Source organism: Rana temporaria, chromosome 11 (assembly GCF_905171775.1).
Source record: "Rana temporaria chromosome 11, aRanTem1.1, whole genome shotgun sequence".
NCBI classification, from domain to species: Eukaryota; Metazoa; Chordata; class Amphibia; order Anura; family Ranidae; genus Rana; species Rana temporaria.
In genome coordinates this window covers 147,772,839-147,789,062 of record NC_053499.1, presented here as the reverse complement: position 1 = coordinate 147,789,062, position 16,224 = coordinate 147,772,839, and the positions used below count along the sequence as shown (strand labels likewise).

At 44.8% G+C, this 16,224-nt stretch overlaps 1 protein-coding gene across 1 annotated transcript in view; it reads right to left on the bottom strand.

The window, feature by feature from the left end:
- IRF8 (interferon regulatory factor 8) overlaps nt 1-9,450 on the bottom strand; it is a 30,361-nt gene extending 20,911 nt beyond the window's left edge. Inside the window, exon 1 of the mRNA XM_040329410.1 lies at nt 9,397-9,450. The gene's annotated coding sequence lies outside the window, so the exon portion shown is untranslated. The remainder of the gene's footprint in view (nt 1-9,396) is intronic.
- Between the last annotated feature and the right edge of the window lie 6,774 nt (nt 9,451-16,224).

The following is a 16,224-nucleotide window of genomic DNA, read 5'->3' as shown; positions in this document are numbered from 1 at the left end:
CCTTTACATTACACAGCACCCTGCACCTCTGGGCCCCTTTAAATTACACAGCACCCTGCACCTCTGGGCCCCTTTACATTACACAGCACCCTGCACCTCTGGACCCCTTTATATTACATAGAACTGCACCTCTGGACACCTTTACATTACACAGCTCCCTACAGTTTGTTACACAGACACCCTCTAACAGTTCTGGACCCCCTGCATGTTACACAGACCTCCCTACAGTACAGACCCCCTCCCTACAGTACAGACCCCCCTCCCTACAGTACAGACCCCCTCCCTACAGTGCAGACCCCCTCCCTACAGTACAGACCCCCTCCCTACAGTACAGACCCCCCTACATTACAGACCCCCTCTACAATACAGACCCCCCCCCCCTACATTACAGCCCCCCTCTACAATACAGCCCATACAGACCCCCCTACATAACAGAGACGTGACCCGCCGCGGCCCACCGGGCATATGCCCGGTATGCCCTATGGCCAGTCCGGGCCTGGTCAAGAGTAAGTAATGCAGTGTGCAGAGATCAGTAGTATGTAATGCAGAATGTAGGGTCAGGAGTAAGTAACGCATAGTTTTGGGGGTCAGTAGTATGTAATTCACTGTGCATAGCTGAGAAGTAAGTAACATAGAGTTCAGGGCTCAGTACTGCGTAAAGAAGAGTGCATAGGTCAGGAGGATTAAGAAGGTCAGTAGTATGCAATGCAGAATCTAGGGTTAGGAGTAAGTACAGTAGTATGTCATTCACATTCCTTAGGTCAGGAGTAAGTAACACAGAGTGCATAACTCAGGAGTAAGTAACACAGAGTTCAGGGTTTAGTACTGTGTAAAGAAGAGTGCATAGGTCAATAGTAAGTAGGGTAAAGTTCAGAGGTCATAAGTATGTAACGCAGAATGCAGGGGTCAGTAGTAAGTTATACAGAGTGCAGAGGCCAGTAGTATGCAATGCAGAATGTAGGATTGGGAGTAAATAACGCACAGTTCAGGGGTCAGCAGTATGTCATTCACAGTGCATAGGGGTCATCAGTAAGTAAGGTGAAGTTCAAAGATCAGTAGAATGTAGCGCAGAATGCAGTGGTCAGTAATAAGTAACACAGAGTTCAAAAGCCAGAAGCATGTGATGCAGGCTGCAAGAGCCAGGGGTAAGTAATGAGGAGTGCAGAGGTCATTAGTATATACTGCAGAATGTAGGGTCAGGAGAATGGACACAGTGAGCGAGTGTGTTTACTGTGTTCATTTAGCAAAGGAAGGGGCTGGTAAATTACTCCATTACTCTAACTCTCCATGCTGAAACTTCCCTCGCAGTGGCCGGGGGGAGAGGAGAGAAGCCAAGAGGACTGCGGGCGAAGGGGCCAATAAGGGTGGGGGAGCCCAGGCAGTAGAGGGAATCTAGAGGGAATTAGGGTGTGCCCAGGCACACCTGGCACACCCCCTGCGCACACCTATGAATAAGAAGGAAACACTGAGCTGCCTGCTATCTCAACACTCATTATAAATAATAAATTCAGAAATTTCCTGCAGAATGTACCCTGATTTCCTCCGGGTGAAAGGCGACTGTAGACTGTAGATGTGTCAGAGTGAAATGACCTTTGAAATGAAAGTCTGGAATAAGTTTCCTTATTACTGTCACTGCAGTCAGGGCCAGAGCTGATCATCAGCAGTGGGAAATGGTGTCGGAAGTGACGCGATTCATTGAATGCATGTTTTTTGGGTTGCCATCACAACAAGGGTTCACTTCCGCCGCCACCGCTCGCTGTGATGGCAACCCAAGTGGTTGACAGCGCGCTGCTGCTATCTTGCGCATGCGCGAGAATGGGGCGGGACGGGCGGCCCGTTCAGGCTCGTCACCGGGGGAATCCCGGAAGTAATGACTTGTGGGCTTCACAATGCCCACAAGCAAAATGACAACCGTCTGGAGACTGGAATAAAAAGTGTTCGTTCGCTAGAAGTCTGCGGGACGGGGGCGCATTTTTACCCAGTAAGTGACGCTATGTGTGCAACTATACAGACAGATGAAAGGACATACTTTTAAAAAATGATAAATGTGGTTGGAACCCCGCTTTAACGCGCAGTAACATGAGATTAGCAAAAGCAGCCCCAAGGGTGGCGCCAGTGCAATCAAACTTCCCCTTTATTGTGCCGTCGTACGTGTTGTACGTCACCGCGTTTGAGAACGACGAGATTTTGTCTTGACAGTGTGTACGCAAAGAAAGCTTGTCAAGATTCTCGACAAGCCTGACAAGGAATTCGTCGAGGAAAATTATGTTTCATTTACGACGAGTTCCTCGGTCGTGTGTACGAGGCGCCTGAGTGCGCTTTTCCTTGTCACAAATGCATTTAAAAGGGTGTGAGTGACTTTGGGAACCCTACAAATTCCAAATAGGCTTCCAATTTGACAGGTTCTCTTTATGGTGATGCTCAAGCCTGTTTTCTAACATGAATTCAATCAGCTTGATACCAGCCGGGGCCCTTTCACACTGATCTGTTCTGATGTGTTTTAGGGGTAGAAATAAGCAGAAGAAAAATAGATGAACAATGTATCCCTTTAAATTCATTTATGATGACCGGGACTCAAAGAATGTGGGTTGAATGATGCTGGCTGGGCATCAGAATGAGGACATCTAGAGGCAGATAAAAGTATTGCCTTATCTTTTATAGGTTTATTCATTTTTACTTTGGTTTTGTCTGAAGTTCTGTTTTAATTTAATTTTAATGCATAAAAAAAATGCATTAATAAAAAATATATATTTTTTTGCTTTTTTTTTTTTAATGCTATACATTTTTTTAACAATATTGGGCCTTCAAAGTTCAGTGCGGCGATTCTCAGCACAAAAAACAGCGGCTTCTCTCTACCTGATACAGTACTTGTGACAAAGACACACAATTTCCTGAATGTCTAAATATAGAACCCCTTCACAGCATCTACCGCCGCAGAGCTCAAGTACCAGCGCTGCAAACTCTACATGTCTTTTGTGATCTTTAAGTTCTTTATTATACAAGCGGCCACAAAACTCTAAAGACTACAAAAAAAAAAGAAGCTCCTTCTGCGGTAAAATTTAGAAAACATTTGCAGAAAAGGAAGATATACAACTTCAGCTGTGACAGTATATATATATATATATATATATATATATATATATATATATATATATATATATATATATATATATATATATATATTATATATATATATATATATATATATTATATATATATATATATATATATATATATATATATACATCCTATATAAAGAGCACAGTACCACCTAGAGCAACCACCTACCAACAACTCAGAGCAACCAATCAGCATCCCTGTAGGATAAACCTGGCTGGCCTTCACTCATGAAAGGCTAAATCCAATTGGCTGTTACCTTCTGATGCCTTCAAAGCAAAGCGTCCAGCCACCACTAAGTCACAAAGAGGTTGATTTACTAAAATTGGAGCGCGCAAAATGTGGTGCATCGCTGCATAGAAACCAATCAGTTTCCAGGTTTTTTTTTTGTCGGAGCTTAACCACTTAAGCCCCGGACCATTTTGCAGCTAAAGGACCAGGCCACCTTTTGCGATTCGGCACTGCGTCGCTTTAACTGACAATTGCGCGGTCGTGCGACGTGGCTCCCAAACATAATTGGCGTCCTTTTTTCCCCACAAATAGAGATTACTTTTGGTGGTATTTGATCACCTCTGCGGTTTTTATTTTTTGCGCAATAAACAAAAATAGAGCGACAATTTTGAAAAAAAATCAAATTTTTTTTACTTTTTGCTATAATAAATATCCCCAACAAAAATATATAAAAAAAACATTTTTTTCCTCAGTTTAGGCCGATACGTATTCTTCTACATATTTTTGGTAAAAAAATCACAATAAGCGTTTATTGATTGGTTTGCGCAAAAGTTATAGCATCTACAAAATAAAGGATAGTTTTATGGCATTTTTATACATTTTTTTTTTTTTACTAGCAATGGCGGCGATCAGTGATTTTTTTTCATGACTGCGACATTATGGCGGACACATCAGACACTTTTGACACATTTTTGGGACCATTGTCATTTTCACAGCGAAAAAGTGCTACAAAAATGCACTGTTTACTGTGAAAATGACACTGGCAGTGAAGGGGTTAACCACTAGGTGGCGCTGTAGGTATTAAGTGTTCCCTGCATGGTGTTTCTTACTGTAGTGGGGATGGGCTCTGTGACACATGACACTGATCTCCGCTCCGAGTACACGGAGCCGAGATCAGTTTCATTGTCACTAGTTAGGCCCCGTACACACGAGAGGATCCATCCGCTGAAAAATCTCAGCGGATCGGTTTCAGCGGATAGATCCCCTGGTGTGTACGTTCCAGCGGATATTTCCGATTTCCAGCAGATAAAAATTTGTTAGCATGCTAACAAATCTATCCGCTGGAATCGGCTCCAGCGGATCGATCCGGTGGTCTGTACAGACTCACCGGATCGATCCATCCGAACCCATCCCTCGCATGCGTCGTAATGATTCGATGCATGCGTGGATATCCTTATATGACAGCGTCGCGCACGTCGCCGCATCATCATCGCGGCGACGGCGCGACACGTCACCGCAATGGGAATTCGGCGCGGATTTTGATCCGATGGTGTGTACACTCCATCGGATCAAAATCCTCAGAGGATTTATCCGCGGATACGGTCCGGCGGACCGTATCCGCGGATCAATCCTATCGTGTGTACCAGGCCTCAGAGTGGGAGAGATGCTTGTTTACACAACCATCTCCCCGCTCTATACCTCCATGAGATGATCGCGGCGATCGAGTCCGCGGGACCCGCGGTCCGACTCACGGGGATGGCGTCAACGCCGGACCTTGCCGTCCCCGAAGCCGCACCTTGCCGGAAAGAAGTTTCCCGCGCGCATGCGCAGGAGTAAAGACATCGCGGCTCCAGACACTCACAGCGCTGGAGCCGCAAAACCCGGAAGACACGTCGAGGTAACATGTCAGTTACCTCGGCGTGGACCAGGTGAGTTACCGACGCCTCGTTCTAAGGTAAGTATTTCATAATGAGCTAGTATGCGGTGCATACTAGCTCATTATGCCTTTTGCCTTACAGGTGACAAAAAAATTGACTATACAACCGCTTGAATTGAATAAGATGAAGTTAGAAGCTGATTGGCTACCAAGTAAAGCTGCACTCGATTTTGTACTCTCCAGTTTTAGGAAATCAACCCCAATTTAACAACAAGTTCATTGCACATGCATCTGGTTGAATGTTTGCAGAAGCAGAAAAGCGGTGTTGTGATGCAGCTACTGAGCAGCTTTATGTTAATTGGTCAAATAAGGAAAGAAAGTCCAATGCATGGTCGGTACTCGTAATCCGGTGCCCCTGTGCATGGCGGCCAATCAGCTTCTAACTTCAGCTTGTTCAATTAAGCTTTGACAATAAAACCTGGAAGCTGATTGGTTTCTCTGCAGAGCTGCACCAGATTTGGCGCTCTCAAGTTTTAGTAAATAACCTCCAATATGATATAATGTAGTAGAGTTCGTTATGTGATAGTATAATATAATACAATGTGATATCTTTTGATAGGTTGTGACATAATGCAGGAATATAATATAATGTAATATAATACGACAGTGTGACATGACAATGTTTTATAATATAATGCAACACGACACAAGGTGAATAGTGTTGCTCACAAATATTCGAATTGCGAATATTCGTTACGAATATGGCATATTCGAATATTCGCGAATAACTTGAATTTCGCGGCCAAAATTCGCTATTCCGAATATTCGTATTTTTTCAAATTTATTTTTAAAACAGATCACATCCTATCGACGTCTAAAAGCATTGCTGGTATGATTAGAGACCCTGGGCCGAGTAGCTAAGCTGAGGCGATCCTTTTATGTTGCCGAATATTCGCAATCGCGAATATTCGATTTCCGAATATTCGCGAATACTTTCTCAGCCCTTCTTTTGCATCAGAGCCAATCAGAGTTCTCCCACCACAGTTGTCAAAATTTCGCAATCAATTTCGCATTCGCATTAGCGAAATTTCGATAAAATATCACGAATATTCGCGAATACTTTCTCCGCCCTTCTTTTGCATCAGAGCCAATCAGAGTTCTCCCACCACAGTTGTCAAAATTTCGCAATCAATTTCGCATTCGCATTAGCGAAATTTCGATAAAATATCACGAATATTCGCGAATACTTTCTCCGCCCTTCTTTTGCATCAGAGCCAATCAGAGTTCTCCTACCACAGTTGTCAAAATTTCGCAATCAATTTCGCATTCGCATTAGCGAAATTTCTCCAAAAAATTTTTTTGGATAAAATATCACGAATATTCGATTTTAGCGAATATTTCACGAATATTCGTTTATATATTCGTGATATATCACGAAATCGAATATGGCGTATTCCGCTTAACACTAAAGGTGAAATAATGTAATATAAAAAAAATAATAATAATGTAATATAATGCAGAATATTGCGATATAATGCAAGGAAGAGTAATATATTGTGACGCATTGGGGGTTATTTACAAAAGGCAAATCCACTTTGCACTATAAGTGCACTGCAAGTGCACTTGAAATTGCACTGAAAGTGCACTTGGAAGTGCAATCGCTGTAGATCCGAGGGGGACGTGCAAGGAAAATAAAAAACAGCATTTTTGCTTGCACATGATTGGATGATAAAATCAGCAGAGCTTCCCCTCATTTCAGATCTACCCCTTTAGATTTACAGCGACTGCACTTCCAAGTGCACTTTTAGTGCAATTTCAAGTGTACTTTGCACTTGTAGTTTGCACTTGCAGTGCAAAGTGGATTTGCCTTTCGTAAATAACCCCCCATGTCATGTATTGTATAGTTATGTAACATAATGTGATTTAATACAATACAATATAATGAAGTGCCATGTCATATATAGGGATACTTTGTGATATAACGCAGTGCAGTGTGACTATATTAAGACACGGTGGGGCTTATTTACTTAAAGCGGGGGGTTCACCCCCAAAAAAATGTTTAACATTACATTTAGCCGAGCTGTCAGAATGACATTAGGCTGTTTTTTTTTATTTCATTGCCGTACATACCGTATTTTCACCGCCGCTCCCGGGTATGTAATCTGCGGGACTGGGCGTTCCTAATTGATTGACATCCTTCCGACCGGCGTATACTGTGCGTCACAAGTTGCCGAAAGAAGCCGGACTGCGAGTCGGCTCTATACAGCGCCTGCGCACCGACGTTCGGCAACTCATGACGTGATGTATGCGCGCCGGTCGGAAGGATGTCAATCAATTAGGAACGCCCAGTCTTGCAGATTACAAACCCGGAAGCGGCGGTGAAAATACGGTATGTACGGCAATGACATAAAAAAAACAGCCTATTGTCATTCTGACAGCTCGGCTGAATGTAATGTTCAAAAAAAAAAATTGGGGGTGAACCCTCGCTTTAAGCTAGAGAGGGCAAAAGTAGTCACAATTCTGCTAGGAAACCAATCAGCTTCCAGGTTTTATTGCTGAAGCGTAAATTAAACAAGCTGAGGTTAGAAGCTGATTGGTTTCTCTGCAGAACTGTGACTACTTTTGCCCTCTCTAGCTTTAGTAAATAATCCTCATTGATTATCCTATGATATAATGCAGTGCAGTGTGAATATATTATGACACATTGGGAGTTATTTACGAAAGGCAAATCCACTTTGCACTACAAGTGCAAACTACAAGTGCAAAGTGCACTTGAAATTGCATTGAAAGTGCACTTGGGAGTGCAGTCGCTGTAAATCTGAGGGGCAGATCTGAAATGATTTTTTTTTTTTTCCAGTTTTAAAATAGATTTATTGAAGAGCAGTACAGTACAAGTTATTGCCTCCAGAACATCCTGGGGCCAGTATTAAATACATACAATGCATGTCAAGGTATTCATGTCAGATAAACAAAACAACCCGTGGGAAAAGACTAGGTCACCCACTTCGTATACCAACCAGTACATAAAAGCATGTATCCCCTCTAAGTGCACTTATGTCTATTACCAGTCCCGACACCCCCAATGGGAACAAACTGTGTCGGGGACAGGATAAATCTGTAAATTCAGGAGATACAGTCTAAAATACTGAACTCATCTCGCGGCTCCAGAATAACAGAAGTTTATTATCCAATCATGTGCAAGCTAAAATGCTGTTTTTTATTCTCCTTGCATGTCCCCCTCGGATCTACAGCGACTGCACTTCCAAGTGCACTTTTAGTGCAATTTCAAGTGTACTTGTAGCTTGCACTTGTAGTGCAAAGTGGATTTGCCTTTCGTAAAATAACCCCCCATTGTGTTTATCCTATTATATAATGCAATGGAATTCAATGTTAGACAAGGTAATATCCTAAATTTAATGTAGCATAATGTAAGGTAACCCATGAGATATACTACAATGGGATATCTTTCCATGCAATCTAATAAAATATTCTGTAGACTGTAAATTTATATTGCCAGAAATCTCTACAACTGTATCTTGTTGTTGCATTGTGTGTGTCATTTATTTGGAAACAATGTATACAGTATTTGTATTAGCCTTGTTTGTATTGTTTACAACTCTATAAGAGAAGAAGGTGATATAACAATATTATTATTATTATTATTATTATTATTATTATTATTATTATTATTATTATTATAATTATTATTATTATTAGAAGAAGGTGATATAACAATATTATTATGATTATATTATTATTATTATTATTATTATTATGTAACAATAGGATCTACAACATCATACAATGTAATATAATGGTTCTGAGTGTAGCTGTGATATAATAGGATATAATGTATCTCTAGCTCTGTGTGCTGTCACTTTGCAGTGTAATATAAAGAGATCTACTTTATGGTAGAGAGGAAAACATCCACCTGTGTGCTGTGCTGGGTGCAGACTGTCCCATATAATAATATACAGTCCTACAATGAACTATATTGTCACATTTACCTGTGTGCTGCCTCTCCACCATATATTCATATATGTTACTATAATACTCTGTTATTTATTATTTACACCAATCAGCCTCTCTATTCTCTCTCTTCCTGTGATCTCTCTCTTATCTTTATCTCTCTCTAGCTCTCTATTATTCCTCTCTCTTCTCCCTTCTCTCTATGTATATGTAGATCTCCTTCTCCTTTATCTCTCTCTTCTCTGTCTCTCCCTTGCTTTTCTCTCATTCTATTCTCTCTCTTCTCATCATATCTCCCCTATATATTTATATATTTCTATATCTCTCTCTCCTCATTATATCTCTCCTCTCTGTTATCTCTCTCTCTCTCTCTATTTATATATTTCTATATCTCTCATCTCTGTTATCCCTCTCCAGCTCTCTATATATGTCTCTCTCTCTCTCTCTCTCTCTCTCTCTCTCTCTCTCGGTAAGATAGTTACCTCTCTGTATGTCAGTGTTCGGTCTCCGGTGCACACTGTCACCCTTGCTGTCACTTTACAATGTAATAAACTCCGTGTCCCGCCCCCTGCATGATTGACAGCTCCAGGGGAGGGGCCGGGCTAGGCTGTAGTAGATTCTAATAAGCGAAGGCTTTTCCGAGAAATGAAGTGTACGAGCCGGGGGAGAGATTCCTGTCCACCCACCTGCCGGGACACAGATAGCACAGAAAACCCCACTGACACCATCAGACCAGCACTGACTGGCAACAGAAAGCCCAGCGCTGCCACACTGGCACCAACAAGGTCAACCCTGTACCCCAACCCTGTCCCCCAATACTGTACCCCAATCCTGTCCCCCAACACTGTGCCCCAACCCTGTCCCCCAACACTGTGCCCCAATCCTGTCCCCCAACACTGGGCCCCAACCCTGTCCCCCAACACTGTACCCCAACACTGTCCACCAAACCTGTCCCCCAACCCTGTCCCTCAACACTGTGCCCCAACTCTGTCCCCCAACACTGTGCCCCAACCCTGTCCCCCAACACTGTACCCCAAACCTGTCCCCCAAACCTGTCCCCCAACACTGTACCCCAACCCTGTCCCCCAAACCTGTCCCCCAGCCCTGTACCCCAACCCTGTACCCCAAACCTGTCCCCCAACACTGTACCCCAACCCTGTCCCCAACACTGTACCCCAACACTGTCCACCAAACCTGTCCCCCAACCCTGTACCCCAACCCTGTCCCCCAAACCTGTGCCCTAACACTGTACCCCAACCCTGTGCCCCAACCCTGTGCCCCAACACTGTACCCCAAACCTGTCCCCCAACCTTGTGCCCTAACACTGTACCCCAACCCCGTGCCCCAACCCTGTACCCCAGCACTGTACCCCAACCCTGTGCCCCAACACTGTACCCCACCTCTGTATCCCAACCCTATGCCCAACCCTTTCCCCCAACCCTTTCCCCCAACCCTGTCCCCCAACACTGTACCCCAACCCTGTCCCCAACCCTGTGCCCTAACACTGTCCCCCCACCCTGTGTCCCAACACTGTACCCCAACCCTGCCCCCCAAACCTATGCCCCAACACTGTACCCCAACCCCGTGCCCCAACACTGTACCCCACCTCTGTCCCCCAAACACTGTACCCCAACCCTGTGCCCCAAAACTGTACTCCAAACCTGTGCCCAACCATTTCCCCCCAACACTGTACCTCAACCCTTTCCCCCAACCCTGTGCCCCAACCCTGTGCCCCAACACTGTACCCCAACCCTGCCCCCCAAACCTATGCCCCAACACTATACCCCAAACCTGTGCCCCAACACTGTACCCCAACCCTTTCCCCCAACCTTGTCCCCCAACCCTGTGCCCCAACCCTGTCCCCACACCCTGTCTCCCAACTGTTTGACCCCAAGGAGCAACAGAAAGCCTAGCACTGTGTTCTAATACATCCTACATAACATTACCCCTACGCTGCCTGACACCTTAGAGCAGTGGTTCTCCACCCTTCTAACGCCGTGACCCCTTGATAAAGTTTCCCAAGTTGTGGGGACCCTTAACAGTAAAATTATTTTCGTAGCGTGGGTTGTCAGCACTCAAGGCAAGACAAGTAATTTACGCCCCTAAACCACAGATATTTAGTGCTCCACTCGTACAGTATTAAAACCCTTATGGTACCTCTTAGGCCTAGTACACACGAGAGGATCGATCCGCGGAAACGGTCCAGGGGACCGTTTCCGCGGATAAATCCTCTGGCGGATTTTGATCTCATGGTTGTTCTAACCATGAGATCAAAATCCCTGCGGAATTCCCTCCGCGGTGACGTGTCACGCCGTCGCCGCGATGATGACGCGGCGACGTGCGCGACGCTGTCATATAAGGAATTCCACGCATGCGTCGAATCATTACGACGCATGCGGGGGATGGATTTGGACGGATTGATCCGGTGAGTCTGTACAGACCAGCGGATCAATCCGCTGGACTGGATTCCAGCGGATAGATTTCTTAACATGTTGAGAGATTTTGAACCGCTGGAAATCCATCGCCGGGGGAAAAAATCCACGGAAAAATATCCGCTGGATTGTACACACCAGGGGATCTATGCGCTGAAACCGGTCCGCGGATCAATTCCAGCGGATCGATCCTCTCGTGTGTACGAGGCCTTAGGATGCACCACTCTTTCTCGTTGTTATCTCTCTATCTTCATTTCTTGATTTCTTTCCTCATCCCTCTCTCATGTTTCTTATACTTTCTCTCTCTTTTTCTTTGTTCCTCTCCCTTCTATGTATTCTCTATTTGTATTCCTTCTCTTACTTCTTGGTTGGGGGGATCAGTGGCAGTGCTGGGGGGGGGGGGGGGGTCTTATTAGCCAACTTAGGTGCTCTTGATCATCTGCTGATCTGAGAACTGTAGTGGGGACTTTTAATGGCAACTCTAATCACAGGTAGTGTTACTCACTGTTTCCGACTGAGTGGTGTCTCGTAGCAGTGACACCTGTGCCGCAATCAGGAGATAGGGTCTCCTCCATCCCCTCCCACTTCACATTCCTCACCTCACCAGTCAGCTGACCTCTAGTCTCTGCCCCCCAGCCATGCCCTGAACTGAATAGGCAGCTGCGAAGAGGTTGAGTGGGTGGCCATGGGCTCTAGGAACAGCCCAGCTGGGCGGCCGCAGGACCCAGGAACAGCCCAGCTGGGCGGCCGTGGGACCCAGGAACAGTCCAGTTGGGCGGCCACAGGCTCCAGGGACAGTCCTGCTGAACAGCTGCAAAAAGGCAGGGAGAGCAGTGCAGGCTTTAGGAACAGCCCAGGATTTGGTGACCCCTGGCAAATCATCATTCGACCCCCGAGGGGGTCTCGACCCCTAGGTTGAGAACCACTGCCTTCGAGCAACAGAAAGACTAGCACTGTGCTTGTTTAGAGCCCCCTGTGGCCAGTATGCAGTGGGGTAGCTGCTTGCTTAGAGCAACCCCCTGTGGTTAGTGTGCAGTAGTGCACCTGCTTGTTTAGAGCCCCCTGTGGCCAGTGTGCAGTAGTGCACCTGCTTGCTTAGATCACCTCCCCATTGGTCAGTATACAGTGGGGCAGCCGCTTGCAAAGATTCTGAGCAGGACCCAGAAGATCACGGCCATCGCTATATAAGCACAGATTACTAAAGTGATTTCCAGCTTCCCCAATGGCCCCTCGGGCATCAGATAGGCATACTTGCACTGTGGCAAGCTGGACCAATGTAAGTAGGCACTAAGGATCATACCTGGGGTTCAGCTTTAATATTGATCTCTATTACTTTCTTTTGTATCCTATCAGTTTAACTGAATTATTTTTATTTTCCTTCCCGTTGGTTACAGTGTTACTTCCTCCTAGGTACCATTCATACACAATACCATATGATTGCATGTGTGACCTATGGTATGTGTACACCTAGCAGCGGAATGTACTTGTACATTTGTTTTGCTTTCTTTTAACCCCTTAATGACTGGGGTAGTTTGTGCCTCCATGGTGAAATTCCACTGAGATTGATTTAAAGGCATTATAAACCTTCTTATCTGCACCTTGTGTTTTTTTGCCCGCATAAGATGTGCTTTTATCGTGTAGCTTTATGGCGTCATCCAGGGCTGCCATCAGGGGGGTACAGGCAGTACACCTGTAAGGGGCCCGGATGACAACCCCCCTTTTTTTATAAAAAAAAATCTTTTTTTTTATATATTTTTTTATTTCTTTTATTTTTTATTTCTTTTATTTTTTATTTATATATATATATATATATATTATTATTATTATTATTATTATTATTATTAAAGGGCCCAGAAGTCCCCAGGGCCCCGGATGACAACCACCCTTTTTTTATAAAAAAAAATCTTTTTTTATATATATTTTTTTTATTTCTTTTATTTTTTATTTCTTTTATTTTTTATTTATATATATATATATATATATTATTATTATTATTATTATTATTATTATTATTATTAAAGGGCCCAGAAGTCCCCAGGGCCCCGGGTGGCAACCCCCCTTTTTTTATATAATTTTATCATCACTCAGTCTTATTTTATTTTTTATATATATATATATATTCTGTGTGCCACAACCCTGTACCCCAAAGCATTGTGTTGCCCTGGGCTGAGTGTAACAAGATAAGATATCAGCTGCCACCTTCTGACTGTAGGCTTACTGCCACCAAGTGCAGGGTGTACCAAGATGGGCGTCGTGGAGTTCTGACGGGACGTCACTTCTGTTCCCGAATCTGACAGGTCGCCGATTCTGGCGGAACACATGGCATTTGTCTTGGGAAAACAAAACAGCATAAATACTATTATTTAATATTATTTATTATTATATATTGCAGTGAGGCCAATCTGTGCCCATTAGTTATTAATTATGCCAATTGCCAATCTTTGCTGCCTTTCAGTGCCCATCAGTGCCGCCTATCAGTTCCCATCAGTGACACCTATTATTGCCCATAAGTGCTGCCTATCAGTGTCCATCAGTGCCACTTATCTGTGCCACCTATCAGTGCTGCCTATCAGTGCCCATAAGTCAGTCCCACCTATCAGTGATCATCAGTGTTGCATATCAGTGCCACCTAGTAATTCAGAGCCCATCAGTGCTGCATATTGGTGCCTCCTCATCAGTGCCCATCAGTGCCACCTATCAATGCCCATCAGTGCTGCATATTAGTGCCTCCTCATCAGTGCCACCGCATCAGTGCCCTTCATGCTGCCTCATCAGTACCACCTATCAGTGCCCATCAGTGCTGCATATTAGTACCTCTTTATCAGTGCCACCCCATCAGTGCCCTTCAGTGCTGCCTCATCAGTGCCTATCAGTGCTGCATATTAGTACCTCTTTATCAGTGCCACCCAATCAGTGCCCTTCAGTGTTGCCTCATCAGTACCCATTAGTGCCACCTAATTAGTGCCCATCAGTACCACCTATCAGTGCCCATCAGTACTACATATTAGTGTCACTTTATCAGTGCCACCCTATCAGTGCCCTACAGTGCTGCCTCATCAGTGTCATCTCATTAGTACCCATCAGTGCAACCTATCAGTGCCCATCAGTGCTGCATATTAGTGCCTCCTCATCAGTGCCACTCCATTAGTGCCCTTAAGTGCTGCGCCATCAGTGCCCGTCAGTACCCCCTCATCAGTGCTCATCAGTGTTGCATATTAGAAAGAACTTGCGCCCTAAGTTAAGGCGGCGTAACGTATATGGTCCGGCGTAAGCCCGCAGAATTCAAATGTGGATGATGTGGGCGTGTTTTATTTAAATTAATTGTGACCCCACATATTTGATGTTTTTTACGAACGGCGCATGCGTCGTTCATGAAAGAATCCCAGTGCGCATGCTCGAAATTACGCCGCAAATCGTCAATGCTTTAGAAGTGAACGTAACTTACGTACAGCCCTATTCGCGAACGACTTACGCAAACAACGTAATCGACGGAAAATTTGACGCTGGCCCGACATCCATACTTAACATAGGATACGCCTCATATAACTTTACGCCGGAAAAAGCCTAACATAAACGACGTAAAAAAATGCGTCGGGCGGACGTACGTTTCTGAATCGGCGTATCTACCTAATTTGCATATTCCTTGCGTAAATCTACGGAAGCGCCACCTAGCGGCCAGCATAAATATGCAGCCTAAGATACGACGGTGTAAGACACTTACGGCGGTCGGATCTTAGGGAAATCTATGCGTAACTGATTCTATGAATCAGTCGCATAGATACGACAACGCAACTCAGAGTTACGGCGGCGTATCCGGAGATACGCCGTCGTAACTGCTATCTGAATCCGGGCCACTGCATTTTTGTTTTTTTTGCAAAGTAGCGCAGAAAAACGCATTATAACACGCGTCAACATGTCACAACACACTTCAGCCAATAGGATTATAGAAGTAAAAAGGAAAAAGGCATGCAGGATGTGATGCGCTATAACAACGCTCTGCGATGAGCGGCACCATGCCAGTGCCTATGAGTTCTGCTCACAATAACGGGCGCTGTGTGGTGTTGTGACTGATCCCTAAGATGTCAGAGTGGCACTTGTAGGATGCGGGGGTTTCTGATGAAAGTGAAACATCGCTTTCACTGGGTGAGTAAGACAGGAGATTGCGCAAGGAACGAGACTTTCAAGGATTTTCAAGAATCCAGCTACGTTTCCGGTAAGCCATTCACAGCAGCTACAGCATTCAGATAAGAGCGCAGAGGGCGGAGTCCGGACACACGGCATCAAAATACGGACAACATTCTTATCATTGAAGGAAACCAAACAGGGTTCATGGTTGTGTTACGTGTACACGTGACATTGATACATTTATTGGAAATAATCATATGAGCGAATGAAACGTAGGGGGAGATTTACTAAGACTGGAGCGTGCAAAATCTGGTGCAGCTGTGCATGGCAGCCAATCAGTTTCCAAATTTTATTGTCAAAGCTTAACCAGTTCCTGCCTGACCTATAACAAAAAGACAGCAGGGTAGGACTTTCGTAGATCCGGGTAGACGTCATATGACGTCCTCTCGAATCGCACCTCGCTGCGGCGCGATCTGTCACTGGCTGGGTCCATCGGACTGCCTGCTGCTGGTACCAAGTAACTGCTGTGACCAATCACAGCAGATCACATGACAACTGTAAACAATGGGGTAGATTCAATAAGCAATTGCGTCTGCGTAACCATAGTTACGCAGCGCAATTGCTTACTTGCGCCGGCGTATCGAATGCTCCTGATTCAGGAACCTCGATACGCCGACTGCAGCCTAAGATATGCCTGGCATAAGGCTCTTATGCCGTCATATCGTAGGCTGCATTCTTACGTTGGCCGCTAGG